Here is an 18756-nt window from a genome sequence, read left to right as displayed (position 1 = left end):
CAGGCCTGGGCACTATTCTTTCCCCTGGTACAGCTCTTGTTGCAGCTCAGGTGATAGCTAGGGGATTCTTCATGATGGCTCCTCTACCCCTCTGTTCTCTTCCACCCCTTTATATATCTTTTGCATAAGGTGGGAACCCTGTGTCCCTCTGGATTTCCACCCCCACCCCCTCACTGGAAAAGCACCCAGGTTAAAGATGGATTCCAGGTCAGGTGACATGATTCCAGGTCAGGTGACATGATCACATGTCACTGCAAGACTTCATTACCCACTTGCCAGCACACACATATACAGGAAGACTCACAGGTAAACACAGCCATCTGCAGACAATGGGAGTCATCAAGATTTCAAACCACCATTAATGGCCCACACTTTGCATAATTACAATAGGCCCTCAGAGTTATATTTCATATTTCTAGTTTCTGATACAAGAGTGGTACATTTATACAAATAGGATGATCACACTCAGTAAATTATAAGCTTTGTAATGATACCTTACAAGAGACCTTTTGCATGAAGCATATTCCAGTTACATTATATTCACTTATCATATTGTTATAAAACTATTCCAGTTACATTATATTCACTTCTTATTATGTTTTTATAAAACCATATAGACTGCACAATGTCACGGGGAGGGGAGGAGGGGTGGCTGAAATTATACCTTTTGCCTAAGAGCGGCTGTTGTGATGCCAGAAGACAGGGCAGTAGGCTCAGGCCCAGAGCAGCCAGCCGCAGAGAGGGAGGGGCAGTGGCTGCCTTCCTCACAGTGCCTTGCCTGTGGGGCCAGATGAGGATACACAGCATATGGGGTGGATGGACAGAGTGGGGCACATGGGGCTGGGCAGTCACATAGATAGGTTCAGAAGGGCTAGTGGGGGAAGCAGACTGGGGTGGGGGCACAGGAGCTAGGCGGTGACAGCATTGAGCTAGGAGCTGAATGGGAGTGGGGGTGAAAGGACACATGGAGATGGGGCAGATGAGGCTAGGGATCAGCAGGGTCTGCATGGGGAAAGCTCCCTAACAATCCCCCCCCCCCCCAAAAAAAATTCAATACTTTTCCCACCCACACCCAACAACCCTCCAGGTTCGCTCCCAGGCTTCTTCCTAGCAATTACTTCCTTCTCCCTCAGCTCCTCCATTACCCCTGACTCCCCCACACCTTTGCACTGCTTCTGAGTGGTGCAAGAAATACGTTTCTGTATTGTAGTTTATATGAATTATTACTCAAAGTTCTGTAAGGAATCTTTGTTAAAAAAAAAATTCCTGAATCTTTTTTGTTGTCTGTATTGTTAGACAATTATAGTGTGTTATTTTGACAAATTGTGATTATAGTTTGCTATTTTGACAAATATACAGAATTTTGCAGAATTTTAAAATATCATGCACAGAATTTTTTATTTTTTTGGTGCAGCATTCCCCCAGGAGTAACAGGTTAATGTGGGTCTATTAAAATCCTGCACCACACAGGAAAACTATATGGTTGTCTGCACATGCTCTTTGCAGCCTCCATCCCTTGGAATCTCTGCAGCACATAAGCTGCCAGTATAGAAAGAAACCAGAGTAGGTAATACTGGCTTCTGTGGAGTTATTTCAGAACAGAGGCACATGCTCTGTGGTTCCTCTGTTTCTGTTTTTCCAGACTCAGATACAAGTAAGAATTCCACAAATTATGAACTACAGTAATATAACTTATTTTAGGGAGTTCTCTATTGTAGTTGCAGGTTTTCTTCTAGTTGTTTATTTTATATATATAAATGAGGGTTTCTGAGCCAGGTAGTTGTCTCATGTAAAAAGGTGATGATTGGTTTTATAAGTCTGGTGAGTTGTGTGTCTACAGGTTTGATCCAGGGATGTAAAATGTTAACTGTAAGCATTAGTCTTACCGGTTAACCCACCTTAACCATTAACCCCTGGGCTGGCGGGCTGGCCCCAGTGGCCCCACATGGGCCAGAGTGGCCCCAGACGTGCCACCCTGCTCCAGCCCCAGCCAGTAAACTGTTTAAACAAAATATTTTTAATCATTTAAACTTTTAACTTTTTAAATGGTATTTACATCCCTCCTTTGATCAGAATGGGGTTGGGTTGGAGGGAGCTAAGGGGACTTGGGGAGGTTCTGAGCTGGGATGGGGATTGATTGGGTTGTCTGCAAAGGTGAATGGAATCAATTGGTGAATGAGGGTATAGTTGAATTGGGGACATGGGGTAGGTAGGCAGACAGAAGTGTGGAAGGTAGGGAGGTTAGGGTATAGGTAGATTGATGTGTTCTAAGACTAGGAGAGAACAGTAAAGGGCTGCACAGAGAGAGAAGTAATATTGCCCCTTCTTCCAATAAGTGTCCCAGTGTTGTCAGTGTCCCATTTCTGACAACAGCATCACCCCTCTTTTGACTGGTAGCATATACCAGGGCCTTGCATATCAGCTTCCCAGTGGAAGAGAAATCAGGGATGTGAAGTCTGGGCTTATTGTAAGTGTAACTTGTTTTCTTTATACACATATCTGAATGCTGAAATGGGATGGTCAAACAGCATGCAGTCCCTTCTTTGAGGAATTTTAGCCCACAACCAATGCCTGGTTCCCAGGTTGAAACTCTGCCTCAAGAATTGGCTCTAATCAGAGACCAAGGCAGACAGCAAACTCTCCTGCTGCTGTTCCTTCTCCATCCAGAACCTTGTATAACCAAAAAACAACAGCCAACACAAACATTTCTTCCAGAATGATAAACTTTCTTGTTTGTTAAGACCAAGAACTTGAAGACTGTGTAATAGTGCCACCTGGTGATGACTGTCATAACAATTCTCGAATTGTTCCATCGTTTTCAGCATGGGTGACATGATAAACATCTGAAAATAAAGTATAAGTCTCAAACAGAAAAGAAATAAATTAATAATTATAAAGGTTTAACTATTTACATGTGTACAGTGTTCTTTCTTTCAGGACTTCCCAAGTCACCATTCCCTTTAAAATATTTTGTGCTCTTTCTTGTGCCAATACTGTCCCCAATTGATAAGCAATAGCATTTATGTCTAATATGAAAAGATTTCTGAAAAATGGATGGGCTAAAACAGGAGTGGTCACAAGTGATTTTTTTTAACCCTGCAAATGCCCAATCATACTCTAGTAGCCACACAAATTGTCTCACTCAACCCAACCAGCAGTCCTGCAATATTTGCAAATCTACAAATGAAATGTCTGTTGTATGAACAGATTGCTACAAAGCACTGCATATCTGTGAGTATCTGGGGAGTAGGCCAGTTCAGTAATATACTTTCCTCGCATTTATCATGCATGAACCACAATAAAATCCAGACCGTATTGTGACAGGGTCCCCGGGATACAACCTGGAACTGGGGTACTGCTGTGCCCCCTTACCTCTCCAGCCTGGGCTATCTCTCACAATGCATTGCTAGTGACAAGCAAACCCCTCCGGGCGCTATCACTCAGTACAACAGCATGTGGAGCCTCACACCCACCTAAATTGCATGAATGCTCCCTGAGCCACTCACGAATCAAACAGAGAAAGGCACCAGCAAGTCTCCCAAGCCCCCAGCCTTGCACCCCGGAACGGTACAGTCTTGCCCTGGTCAGAAGCCAGACCAGTGTAAATTCATTACCCAGTCCGCCTTTGTAAACTGAGCTGAGATTTCCCAAGCACTTCAACCAAAACACACTGTTTTAGGTAAAATATAAAACAGCTTTATTAATACAGAAAGATAGATTTTAAGTGAGTATAAGTGATAGGCACAAAACGTCAAAAATAGTTACCAAAGAAAATAAAAGGTAAGCACACAGTCTAAATACTGAACCTTATTAGATCAAGCAGTATTTGGATCAAGCAGTTTTTCTCACCCCACTGGATGTTGCAGGTAGGTTACAGTCCTTAATACATAGGCTTTCCCATTAAGCCTGGGACCAGTCTCCTCAGTTCAAGTCTGTCCTCTCAGAGTTCTTGTTGCTTCTAGCATAGGTGGGGGAGGAGAAAGGTGCCCTCATGATGCCACTATCCCTTATTTTATACTCTTAGTCCATGTCCCTGGAAAGAAACTAACCCAGTGCTTCTCTCAACGAATTGTAAATCCCTTGTTTACAACTCCACCAATGATTAATGGTTGGTTAACCCCCGCCTGTGTGTGGATCACCTCTTTTGCGGTCACTGGAGAACTAGCAGTGGATGACTTCCAAATTTACAACATATTTCAATAACAACCATACAGCAAAATCTCATAACCTCATACACACTAATGATACACATATTTTGACAGAACAATGGATTTCAGCAGATCATGACCTTTCGTATGATATCTTACATGGCATGCTTTGTATGAACTATCACAACCATATATGAATGATGAAATATGGAGGTTACAGGGTGCTACTTTGAGGTACAGGGTGCCATGTATATATTAGCTCATTCACTATCTCAGCTATTCAGACCTCTTCCTCAAGTTCTAGAGGTCCAATTTTAAAACCCAAGTTTTCTCATTTAGTATGGGTGTGTGTTCCCTAGTCACTGTCTCCATTTGAGACCAAATAAGTTGTTCAGTTCTGGATCATTTTTCCCCTGAGCATTTTTAATGTAACTGGTGTAATAACTGTTAAATTTGAGTCACTGTCTACAATTCCTCTTCACTTCAGAGTCACTAGCATACATTCAATAGCCATGTTTCCATTATAGCTTTTCATCTGCCCAGATCTAAACAAAAGCTGGGGGGCTATTCCTTGTACCTACAAGCATTGCCCTTTCAGCCTGATATCACTGATTTTTCCAAAACTGGGTGAACTTTTACTAGGTAAGTGTGATGCTTTGTTCTGGCTTGGCTTGAATTTATCACACACCTTCTTTTTGTGGCCACTCTTTTCACAATACCAGAATTTTACTGAATCACTCCCCTTATTTTTGCATTATTGCCAATCTATATTATTTTACAAACTGAATTTAATTTTTTACTCGTTCAAAAATGTTATGGACTGAGTTAGAAACTCCTTTTTCCATCATGCGTAATGGACACATGTTTGTACTTACAGGGCTCATGAAAGACAGCTTCCACCTTCCTCATTAGCAGCTGTTTTTAATTCTGCTGTACTGCCCCACAGAAGGACTCTAGTTCTCTATAGACTCATAGACTTTAAGGTCAGAAGGGACCAATATGGTCATCTAGTCTGACCTCCCGCATGATGCAGGCCATAAATGTTGACCCCCCCCACTTTCCCTTAACTCTGCTGTTGAAGTCTCCAGATCGTGATCTAAAGACTTCAAGTTGCGGAGAATCTTCCAGCTTGCGACCCCTGCCCTATGCTGCGGAGGAAGGCGAAAAACCTCCAGGGCCACTGCCAATCTACCCTGGAGGAAAATTCCTTCCCGACCCCAAATATGGCGATCAGCAGAACCCCAAGCATACAGGCAAGATTCTCTAGCCAGACCCTCATTTTACCAGCGATGGCCATTATTGCCTAATTGATTAAAGACACGTTATCCCATCAAACCATTCCCTCCATAAACTTATCTAGCCTAATCTTGAAGCCAGACAGGTCTTTCGCCCCCACCGTTTCCCTCGGAAGGCTGTTCCAAAATTTCACCCCTCTGACGGTTAGGAACCTTCGTCTAATTTCAAGCCTAAATTTCCCCACGGCCAGTTTATATCCATTCGTTCTCGTGTCCACATTAGCACTGAGCTGAAATAGTTCCTCTCCCTCCCTGGTATTTATCCCCTTGATATATTTAAAGAGAGCAATCATATCCCCCCTCAGCCTTCTTTTGGTTAGGCTAAACAAACCAAGCTCCTCGAGTCTCCTTTCATAGGACAGGTTTTCCATTCCTCGGATCATCCTAGTGGCCCTTCTCTGTACCCGCTCCAGTTTGAGTTCATCCTTTTTAAACATAGGAGACCAGAACTGCACACAGTACTCCAAGTGAGGTCTCACCAGCGCCTTGTATAACGGAAGCAGCACCTCCCTGTCCCTACTAGAAATACCTCGCCTTATGCATCCCAAGATCGCATTAGCTTTTTTCACAGCCACGTCGCATTACCTACTCATAGTCATCCTGCTTTCAACCAGGACTCCGAGGTCCTTCTCCTCCTCCGTCACTTCTAACCTATGCGTCCCTAGCTTATAACTGAAATTCCTGTTAGTCATCCCTAAATGCATCACCTTACACTTCTCGCTATTAAATCTCATCCTATTATTATTACTCCAATTTACAAGGTCATCCAAGTCTCCCTGCAGAATATCCCGATCCTTCTCCGAGTTGGCAATACCTCCCAACTTTGTGTCATCCGCAAACTTTATCAGCCCACTTCTACATTTGGTTCCGAGGTCAGTAATGAATAGATTAAATAAAATCGGACCCAAAACCGAACCTTGAGGAACCCCACTGGTGACCTCCCTCCAATCTGACAGTTCACCTTTCAGTACTACCCGCTGCAGTCTCCCCTTTAACCAGTTCCTTATCCACCTCTGGATTTTCCTATCGATCCCCATCTTTTCCAATTTAACCAATAATTCCTCATGCGGTACCATATCAAACGCTTTACTAAAATCGAGGTATATTAGATCCACCACATTTCCTTTATCTAGAAGGTCTGTTACTTTCTCAAAGAAGGAGATCAGGTTGGTTTGGCACGACCTCCCTTTCGTAAACCCATGTTGTAATTTGTCCCAATTGCCATTCACCTCAAGGTCCTTAACTACTTTCTCCTTCAAAATTTTTTCCAAGACCTTGCATACTACAGAAGTTAAACTAACAAGTCCTTTGTTTCCTTTCAGTTATCTTAATTTGCAGGACTCTTGTTAACCCAGTACTGGGTATTTCCACAGGGGGCTGTAGATTTGACCACAAACCCCCACACTACAGATCTATTGTCATATTGAAGAGTTTAAAATGTTCATAAATATTAATAAAAATATATCGGTTTGTTGGCACAAGATTGGACCATGATGACTGTGTCCTCTCAGATCAGCTGATTATATAAACAAACCACTATTAGTGGCTGGTGCTGGATCAAGTGCGTGTTGGAAGGTAGAGAATTGTTACATTTTACTGTCTTAATAGTTTTACAACTAGTTGACTAAGGAAATTATTTATCTGTGAGAATTCCTCATTATTATCCTCATATGGTAGCTAAAAGAGGTGACAGGTTGGTTGGTTGAGCCCTACTTGGTAGCTTGGCCATCATCATAGGCTTTTGTAGTCTGTAGGCCCAGATTCAAGGTGAAAATTTGTGAGGACAATCTTGTACAGTGAGTTTCATGAGGACACACGTTTGAAATTTTTGGACATTATCCCTCTGTCTGGATCCTTGTCTGTGTTTACTATATTTATATGTCATCCCTTTGTCTTCAGCTCAGCCTGTTATATTATGCCTTGCGTGCTTGAGTTTTGATTCAGTGATAAGGATAATAACCTGACTGTTTCATTTTGTGTTCTTAATTAGTATTCTTTCGTTTTAAGTCTTTTCAGCATTTGTGTACCATTTAGCATATATGTACATGTTTACAGTAGAAGATTTCAAGTGTAAATAAGATACTTATTTACATCAGAATATTTCAAGTGTGGATAGGCTACATATTTACTTTAGAACATTTCAGGTGTAAACATCAGATAGATCACTATGAAGAGGAGATTTTAAAGTGGTGCAAACAAGAGATGGTGAAAACAACTGAGTGAAGCAGCAGCTAAGAGCTCAAAGCCATAACTTCATTTCTCAAACCACTGGAAAACACACCTTACCCAACAAACAATGCTACAGATAATGAAAACTCTGCAACTGCAACAGGTGATATTTCAATGCCAATACCTGAATACGAGGACAGTAGTCAAGAAGTGCCAACAGTAACAGATGCAGCAGAAGATCCTGTGTACGATCAAGAAACTCAACAGCAACAGGAAGATGTAGATCTTACGTAGCAAGAGCAATTCATGAGTACTACAGGTTTGACTGTGACTGACATTGGAATTATTGACAAAAGCAATGCTTCAAATTAGTTGTTTTGAAATTCCAAGTAACATTCGACAAGATGCTGATAATCATGATATCTTCCTGTTTCACTGCATGGGATGTCCACAACTAGATCGTCTGCATGGATTGATGGTGTTCAACCAGTTGTGCAGCATTTGATTTCAGTGAGAGGCTTTAAATGAGCTTGAATCTCTCAATCTCACTGCACAGGCTCGAACTGAACTTTAGTCTATTCAGAAGCACATGTCCAAATTTGAATGCATTCTGATGTCATTTTTGTGGATGAAGCTACTTACAATGATCCACCAAACTAATCTGGTAATTGAAGCATGCAATGCAACAGTTGATGTTGAGAGGGATAACATTGAAAGTCTTATCAATGACATTCAATGAGATTCATGAACAATGTGATGCAATCCTGACTGAGTCTAAATTAGTAGCACAGAATATTGGCATTTCATCTGACTTCTCCACCAATCGCAACATACCTACTGAATCTGATGCCAAGCAGCATTATAGGGTCAGTGTCTTCCTTGTCATCATTGATGCTGTTCAATCAGACCTTACACATTGATTTGAGTCACTGCGACTAATTTGTACTCTTTTGGGGTTTCTTTGGCAGTTCAACAGACTGAGTAATGAAGATCTACTTTCTGCAGCTGAATAATTTCAGCAACAGTACAACAAAGACATTTCAAAAGATCTCAGTGATGAGGTCATCTTCCTCAAACGAATATATTCCATGAACTTTAAATTGGATTGCAAGCCAAAGGAATTGCTTCAAGAAATACTCGAACTTGGACTCTCTGGGGTATTTCCTAATATCACAATTACATTGCATATTTTTGTCAGTTTGCCTGCATCAGTGGCTTCAGAGGAACGCACCTTCAATGTGTTGAAGCAGGTAAAGAACTATCACCATTCAAATAGGGAACAAGAGCATTTGAATTGGCTCGCCACGCTTAATATCAACTGTGACATTGCACGAAAGCTAGATTTTCCCTCAATAATTAGTGCATTTGGACAGAAAAAGGCTAGAAAAGCATTTGTTAAATAAAAAAAATTTCAAATTATGTCTCACTCTTTTTTTTTTTTTTGGTGCCTTATTTTGTTTTCATGTGTCATCATTTTTTATGTTTATTATGGCTAGGGGCCTCAAAAGCTGGAAGTGGCCTGGGCCTCTCTGGACCTCTGAGAGGGCCTGGCTACAGGGTTAGAGAACACAGAGAGTTCAACAGCATGAGAGGACTCTTGGGGTGTGTGGCAAGGACACTTGCACTGAAGACAATACCAAATTGATAAGATCTTTATTAATATGAATGAAAGAACAATAAATGCTATTGAACATAGAGTCACAAAGAAGTAATACAATTCCATGACCCCTGGTGGTAATATCTCTATTCTAAAAACTACTTAAGCTAGCATACTCACACCCTTCTCTGAAGACCTGGTAGTAGGAGACACAGGACCAGCCTCGTCTCTGGCATGCTTGAGGAACTGATGGTCCAGACTTCCCAAATCGGTAGGGATTAGGTTCAAGTGTTGACTAGCTAGGCTGTATGGTGAAGCTGAGCTGATAGCTTGATAGAAGATAGGAAAAAGTGACCTCCCTGCATGGTTGTTTGCCCTCTTATAGGGTCCCGGTACTGCTCGCTGCTGGAATCTAGGCCCAACCTTCAATGCCCAAATCTTGTTTCCTCACCGTCATAAATCTTCGGCTACACTTACTCTATAGGTTAACATATTATGACATATATTCATACATATTAATATCGATTATCTCATCCCCAAAACAGTTACCCTTGACCTAACTCATGACTTCCATGTTCTGTGGTGTGCCCTGCAGTTACCGGTCTGCTCCAGACCTAAGGTAAACAGATTCAGTTCTTTGTTCGGTGCCCCAAAGTTAAGAGGGGCAACCGGTAGGCCATTTATGTATGCCAAAGGTTACAAACACTCATTCTGACTTGCTCTAGCTAATCATACAGGATACAGGCCTGTAGGTTACTTGCATTACAGCCAACTATTATGAATAACCACGAATAACTCTTATGAATACCATAAACTGGAATTCAATATAAACAAAACCCAAGAAAATATTATGATTCACTAATAATAGGATATGATAACAAAATAATATGAATCAGACCTATAAAGAAAACACATTATGCATTATATCAAGCTAGCAAACTAGCCTTATGGTCTAAAACTTCCAAATCTGTCCAGGCACTTTGTAGCTGCTGCTACAACCAAGTTTTTATTTCTACCTTCACATCATCTCTCAGTCTTTTCTGAGAATCCTCCAGTTCATGCCTTGGCATGTTTTGAATTCTGCATGTGCCTCAGCTATTTATTCCATTTTAGTTCAAGAGGAATAATAACTCACAATTTCTCTCCTTTTAAACTCCTGTTTTAAGTTATTTGTATACTTATGGACAGATTCTACAAACCTTATTCAGTTAAGGGAACTATGCATATGAATAAATACTACACATCATGAGTAAAGGTTTCAGACTACTCAGAATTTTTCTATATAATTGAGATAAGTAAACCAAAACCACAGAAATCCCCTTAAAATGTCTTTTGCACTAGGTGTCAGCTTTTTAGTGATATTATGTCTATGAAACAGATTCACAAAATGTGTGCACATCCTTCACGAAACAAAATTACCAAATGGTCACAAAAATCAAGCTATTTGCCAATGTCCTAACTGTTAGCATGATGAGTTAGTCACAAAAATCCAGAGACATATGATCAGCCATTCTGCACCAGCATCATGGAGTACCAAGATAATTTTGTCTCTATCTGTCATAAAGTTTGTGAATGGTAATACTTAATTTCCTAAATTTCCCTACTCAGCTTATTGTTATATTTCAAAATCTCTAAAACAATCAAAAGTTCAACCAAATTTACCTAAAAGTTGGAGAGTGAGAAAGGAATCCAATTTTAATTATGGAGTGTTGGAAGTTGTAGTAGAGAGAGAGCCTGGAGCACTGGTCCTGGTGCAAGACCTAAGGTCTGAACCAGAGACTGTGAATCAAAGTCAAGACGTATTAAAGCAGATGCTTACAAGTTCACTGTTTGGTACATGAACTTGGCAATGGTACTGCTAGTGCTGCTAAAACACTGGCAAGTCCTAAGAAGTATTAGGCACTGGATATTCATGCAAAAACATTCCAGAAGGCTAACACAGGTACACCTCAACCTAGCACAAGATAAGATGGTTTGACATAAGTGATTAATAGGGTTGTTTTTTCAGAGACATCAGGAGCAAGGTACAAGGAGAGGTTACAAACAGATGTCATGTAACACATAAGGTGGCATGTAAATTGTTTGTTTCACCCAATAAATATTGAGGTACCACCTCTTAATTCTTTGTACTGGCTTAGGAAAAAACTTTACATTGAATGTGCTGGTACCATTGTCACGACCATACATGCAGCATACCTTTGCAGTGTAGGGAATGCTGATAACATGCTTTGTAGACAATAAACCTGGCCGAGCCTTTTTGCCACTGAGCTGAGCCTGTGGTCTTTCTGGGCAGTACTACTGAGGTCTGCTGAACTAGCTATCTGCATAGGGCAGGGACAGCATATGGAGAGAACACACACACACACACCAACTGACAACAGAAGACACAGTTCAGGCAGGACTGGATTAATGTAGGGGCTTTAGGGGCTACAGCCCAGGGCCTTGGGCTAAGGGGGGACCCGCAAAAATAAATCCATAATTATATACAATGAAAAAATATATATAAAAATGTATGATCTATGGTTTGGGGTAGAACAAATCTATTTTACAAACACATCTTATTAAAACAACTTCCTGATCATAATTATCAGGGGATAAAATCCAATCACATGCCATTTCTTATAGCTTGGATCTGTGCGCCTGTGCAGGGGTTTTATAAAAATGTCAGATGATGGTGCACCTAGAAAATATGAGACTTAAATACACAGGTGCAAAGCTACAAATAAATGCATATTTGAATGCTACATCTCACGTTGATACAGGGCACTACACTGTTCTTTTATTTAAATGTGAACTTGCTCCCTGTTTGCTTGTTTATGGTTGTATTTAAAACAAGGAAATGCAAAATGCAAAAAATCCTGCAAATGCAATATTATGCACAACTCAGGAATTTCAAAATTATAATTACCATAATGACAATGACTCTGCCAAATTTCATGTATATATTAAGGCAGACATTTTATAACGTATAGACTAATACACCATACTACCATCTATATGTGTGAATTTGATGAGCTATGTGAATCATAACTCAATTTCCTTACCTTTTGTGAGTTTAATTTTCATAATATTCCTTTAACATATTTTTGCACTGGATAGTGTGTGTGTGTCTCTGTGTGTGTGTGTGTGTCTTTCCCTATTTGGATTGAACTTAAGGGACCTTCTTAATGGTTTAATAATAGAAGGAAATATGAGACTGGAGCAATAAATCCATTTTCATTATATGTGTAATAGCTTGTGGCTGCCCGTTCTTGCTCTTTCATTCATGTGTAGCTGTTATTTTTTACATTGATTTTTAAAGCTGTCTCCACTATGGATTATAATTAGCAGTGTGTAAAACATAAATAATTAAAATTGTATATAGCTAGATTAATTGAAAATGATATAAATTATTAATATATTATTTGCATTAATGAAAAATACTTATAAGTTGACCTTAATTATACTCAATATAAATAAAGGCCCATTCATCCAATGATAGTCCCTGCAATAAGTATTTTATTTCAAATTCAGGAAATGTGCCTAACAATTTTTAGGAGGAAATATTTAACTCATAAAGGCCTTTCTTACTTAATCAGTTGTTAATAATATTACCACAATGAGAATTTGATGGAAGAAGGACTGAGTAAAGCCTGAGCAAAGCCGTTATGATAGATCAGGTTTCAGTGGATCATACGATGCAAAATGGTGTGGTTTGTTTTGTTACATGAGTTACACAATGTCTTGGTTACAACAGAGGATAATTCTGAGTCATATTGTTAAAGCTACAATATAGTTGTAAAAGGAGTTCCTGATTGAAACCTTTGGACATCAGTAAAGTCTAGTCTATATACAGAGTTGTACCAATTTAACTAAAGGTGTGATTTTACACCAATTTAGTTAAACCTGCACAATTTTGTGAGTAGACATTCTTATGTCAGTTTAAACCTGGTGTATATTTGTTTATCTTATGTCAGTACACGTGCAGATACATGATAAACCAATATAACCAGTTTTAAACTTATATAATGGAGTCCACACACAAAAATTGCACTGGTTTAACTAAACCAATTTAAGTTAAGCCGGTGCAATTTCTAAGTGTAGACAAGTTCTTATTGGGATTGGAGGTGGAGTTACACTTTATCACTCTCTCTGCTTTTACCCTTTGCACCTGGCACGAGAGAGCCACTTAGAAAATTGGGAACAGAATGATATTACAATAATACTGAAAAGAAAAATCAAGTTTATCTGAAGATGTAAAGAGTCCCTCATTTTTATTTTCAAAGGTTGTGATCATGATCCTGCAGTCCTCCCTCTGTGTTTTGTAAGACCTAGGTAATTCTGTATGCAACATGAGAGATGGGAAATTTGTTATAACAAAACCAACAAGACTTAGATTTTTTATATTTGGCTGTATTCACTATAGTTTTGAGGCATATCTGTAAGGCTATTATACTAATGACTTGAAGGATCTTCTTGTTTTTGAATAATAACTATATACTATATTCTGAGTGAATGGATTTTTGTTGGCAATTTGTCATGGATAGAGTAGATCTGCTGCTGCAGGTATTGTTTGAGCACCTGGTTGACATGTTCTGATTGACCATCTATCGGGGGGGCGGGGGGAGAGGGCGCTTGGATGCACGGTGCCGGATATCCAGGAGGTAGTTCGCCTCCTTCCAGAACCTGGATTTGACCTTGTGGATTGCCACGGGCACGCAGGGGCGAAAGAAAATGCAGGCCTGTTATTTACCAGGCTGCACGTGGCAATAGACTATATTGGTAAGGGATGCAAGGAGAGTATGGGTCACGATGCAAACTGCAGACACACACACACACACACCTAAAATTAATCAATTTAAAGTTTTATTGGGGATAATTACAAGGCTTAAGGGAGCAGCGTTTGATTAGCTAATAGAGTTAATGAAACTTAAAACACACAATGACTAAAATATCTACTAACAATATTTATAAACAAAGATGCAGCAATTAGTAATAACTGATACTTACAAATACAAACCAACGCATAACGACCGGCAAACGTAGAAACTCTGTTTGAAACACGTGAGCTGAGAGAGAGGCTTCGAGGTGATCAGGCTCGGTTACGGGTGTACACAGGATACACAGGATTCGTTTTTCTTTCTCCTCTCCCTGCCTGCACATGGCAGGCAGCCCATAAAGTACCAACTATGACATCATAGAAGTGTCATAGGGGACGGGGCCCAAAACCTGTTTGTGTTCGTTTCTGATTGGCACAAGCAAAGTTTACACCAAGTAGGGGAGCAGGTGCCTCAAAGTCTGGCTTCGCCCCCAAAAGGTGAGGAAATGCATATTGCTTTAGAATGCGTGCAACATTGAATGACAAAAGAAGAGGCCAGGGCAATACCGGTATGGGCAAGTTTTACAGGATGCAGACAGGAACTCATCTCAACAGACCTGTGAGCCACAGTTTCTAGCAAGATGGTCAGGAAGGGCATCGAGGCACAAGACGTGCAAAGAGAAGGCGGGTGGTAGCTTTCACACTCAGGAGATGTGTGCCTTTTATAAAATGGGCCATTTTGGTGAGTGGCCTTCAGATTTGGGTAGTTCCACTATAAAGTCGAGAGCTATGTGCAACCAGGGCTGGAAAAGGGTCTTGGATGGCATTTGGAGGCCACAAGGTCTGCTCAGGAGTGTTTTTGTTCTAGCACAGTTGCCACAGGATTGGACATCATCCCGCATTTGTGGCCACCAGAGTAAGTGTGCCACAGCATGCAAAGTCTTGAATTGTCCAAAGTGACCTGCCAAGGGGGTGTCATGAAATATGCACAGCACCTCATCTTGGAGGAGCATTGGGGACATGTAAGTGGCTGTTGACATGAAGGTGGTCACTGACCCAGAAATAGTGCTGTAAGGTAGTACTTGGGAGACCCTCCTTGGATGAGGTTACAAGTTAAAAAAAATTTTTGGAAGGGCTGCTGGGCATATGCTAAGAAAGTCTAGGGCTACAGATCCATAAATGAAATGATGTGGTTTTAATATGTCAGGTGGTGATTCTTCAGGATTTAGCAGGTTCTATATAATATTCCCCTTTCCATGAACAGTCTTGCTGTTCTTGTTGCATGGATGGTATGTGAGTGTGAAATTGAATCTTAAAAAGAATAGGACCCAGTATAACTGACCCTGGTTTAGTGCCTTGGCAGATCTTAGGTATTCTAGATTCTTATGGTCTATTAAGACTATGGTGGGGTGTTTGGCTCTCTCAACATAGTGTCACCTTGTCTCAAATCCAGTCTTGATAGCAAGTAACTCCTTGTCTGCTATTTCATAATTATGTTAGGCTGGAGTAAGTTTTTGTGAAAAATACACACACGGGGCCACATTCTTTGGGGTAGTAGTACCATGATGGCAACATCAGAGGCATCAGGATCACGGGTTAGTCAGGATCAAGGTGGACCATCACTGGGGCAGACATGAAAGCTATATTCACACATTCAAAGTCTTGGTGGGCCTCTGCAGGCCAGTGAAATCTTGCAGGTTTACAGAGGATGGCAGTTATTGGGGCTGCGACCTCTGAGAAATTTGGAATAAATCGTCTGTAAAAGTTGGCAAACCCCATGAATTTTTGGATGTCTCGAATGCTCTGGATTAGGTCCAATCCCAAATTGCTGATGCTTTCTGAGAATTCATCCGTAGTTCATCAGATGACAGGATGAACCCCAAATATTTGCATATCTGATCAATCATCTGTCACTTTTCCAGTTTTGCATGCTATCTGTGCTGGTGCAATTGTGTAAGAGTTTCAAGGGCATGATGGTTGTGGTTTGCTTGATCACTGGAGTAGATTAAGATATTGTTAAAATATGCCACCACCAACTGGATCTAGGATATCTCCAAATATGTCTTTGACAAGGTGTTGGAAAGTGGCAGTGGCACTGATGAGTCCAAAGGGCATTACCAAATATTCAAAGTGTGCAAACCTAATTCTAAAGGCTGTCTTCCACTTATCCCCCATTCTGATCGGAGTATAAAGGGGGACAGAATGAAGTGCTAGAGTCTCTTTGTCTCTTCCCACTCCATCCCCAACCACCACATCTGTATTCTGGTATGGAGCTATTAAATGTATCAAAATAAATGTAAATTTATGCAGATATATGCAAATCTATAATCCATTGGCTTTCATTCTGAGAATGTTGGGAAGTATGGACTACTTAAAGCTAAGCATGTGCATAATTGTTCACAGGATCGGGCCCCTAGGTTGTAGGTAGTTTGGGGTAGAGACTGCATCTTTGAATTTGTTTGTACAGCCTCCTTCACAATGTTGTCTGATCTTGATTGTGGCCTCTGGGTGCTACTGCAATATAAATATTAAATAATAGAGACACACCCCAGGACAGCTGAGACAGAAATACAAAACCTTTTTCTGCTTGACAGCATTTAAGTGTTTTTATGTGAGTACTAAAACCTATCAAACAGATAACAAAAAAATAGGGATAGTTTAGTCCAGACAGACAATTTCAACTAATTCTTGCACACAGATGCACTATTGCCAACCCAAAGTGTTAACAAATCATGAATTAGACTCCAGAAAATCACAAGATTGACTTGGAAACAAATAATATATTTTGGTTTCTTTATATTTGCTTTCTGGTTTTTGAATCTGTAGGATTTGTATTTACACAGTTTTCCCCACAATCGTGATGGTCAGAAACTTTTTTTTTTTAATAGAAGTGAGATTCTCATATAATCAGATAACTCCAAATGTTGGGGTTTAAAAAACACACAAAACAATTTGCGAGTTGGCAAAACTGTCAGACTATTGGACAAATGAGCTCTGAAAACACACGCTAAAAACACTGACAGGTTTCAGAGTAGCAGCCGTGTTAGTCTGTATCCGCAAAAACAACAGGAGTACTTGTGGCACCTTAGAGACAAATTTATTTGAGCATAAGCTTTCGTGGGCTACGGCCCACTTCTTCGGATGCAACATTGTGGCTGAAATAGATTTAAAAGGTGGTATGTCTGTGTCGGAGAAAAACTGAGTTCTCACTTTTTGTTTGGGTACAGCAAGTCAGATGCTTTATTAACTCTCACAATTGTGCAGAGGGAGAGAGCTAAGCAGGTCTCTCTCAACAGTAAACAATTACAGCAAGCATTTATACCTTTTGTTACAGACAATAATGAGCAACAACTGCATTTTGTTTATACATAGGTCATTCTGATATCTTGTTTTGCTCACTAATGTAGACTCTTAGTCTACATTCCATATTATCTACACAAGGTCGCAATAACTTCTCACACAGTTCTTTCTCACCCGCCTCACACAATCCTCGCTTCTACAAATCTCGCGTTATCAGGGTTACAGTTAGCCTGACTCTTGCTAACAAACTGTCATGCATAGCAGTTCTTTTCTGACAGTTCTTTCTCTGCTTCCACATCTGTGAGATATTAAATTGATGATTACATGGCAATGTTGGCTGTGCACATACCTCTCAACCTACCAAAGCCCAAATATGGGACACAATGTGTGACCAAGACCCAAAATGAGGGTCAGAAAAACGTATGCTATACAGTTAAAAGGATGTGGAATTCCTTTATTTAGTGTAAATCAGTAGCTCTCAACCCTTTTCAGATCCCTGTCTCTTCTGTCCATACTGTGGACAGTATTGCCAGCATCAGGAATTCAAGAACCTGGAGTCAGACCCTTAGAATCATGAGACCAGCTTTTAAAATAATGCATTTTAATTTTCCCCTTTGTCTTTCTGAGCCTCTTAGGCATATTTGCTTCACATTTTCAAGCTTCTTCAACAACCATGAGGGATAGAAACTTTTTGTTTTTTAAATGAGAGCTGAGATTCTCAGACTGTCTCTCAACAGCTAAAGCCTGCCCCCCCCCTCCTGAGTTTTGCAACAAACAAACAAACAAAATTAGAGTTGGCAACACTAGTCTGAACCTCCTATCTAAGAAGCTGGGACCCTCTTCCCTTTTGCCGCGTTTGGGAAGGGGAGAGCAGCCCCCAGATTGCAACCCCCTGGTGCAAATGACTTTCCACCAACTCAGCCTAAATGATCCTTTGCAGCTGATATAAATAATTGGTCCCCTCAGGTTCAGCGCACGCGTGAGACGCGGGGGGGGGGGGGGGGGTCCCCCCCGGTAGCTAGACCATGGGGGGGGGAGAGGTGTTAGCCCTGCTGGTCGGCAGCATCCTCCCTTCCCGCCCCTTTCCCCTGGTGGGGGGGCGAGTTAACTGGCCCAAAGCCCTACCCTTGCAGGAGGCAGTTAGCGGGCACGGCGAAGAAGGATCAAACGGTCCGCGCCTAACAGTTCATGCAGCCTGTGAGCTCCGCCCCGCTAGCGCCGCGCGAGCCGGCGCCTGTGTTAGCCACGCTAGTCCTTAGGCTGGCTACTCTGATTGGTCTTCTGGGTGACCAATAGCGAGAGAGAGCGCATCTCCAGGCCAATGGGAGCAGGGTGCCGGGGCTCGTAGGCGGAGCTACTTTATGAATCAGCGGGGTAGGGGCCGAGAGGTGGGAGGGAGGTCAGAAAAGAGCAGCGCTGGCGCGGGCTGTTCTCTCCGCCGCTTTACTC

The sequence above is a fragment of the Terrapene carolina genome, unplaced genomic scaffold, assembly GCF_002925995.2.
Source record: "Terrapene carolina triunguis isolate 2854851 unplaced genomic scaffold, T_m_triunguis-2.0 Scaffold21, whole genome shotgun sequence".
In the NCBI taxonomy this organism is placed as follows: Eukaryota; Metazoa; Chordata; order Testudines; family Emydidae; genus Terrapene; species Terrapene triunguis.
This window is presented reverse-complemented; position numbering follows the sequence as displayed.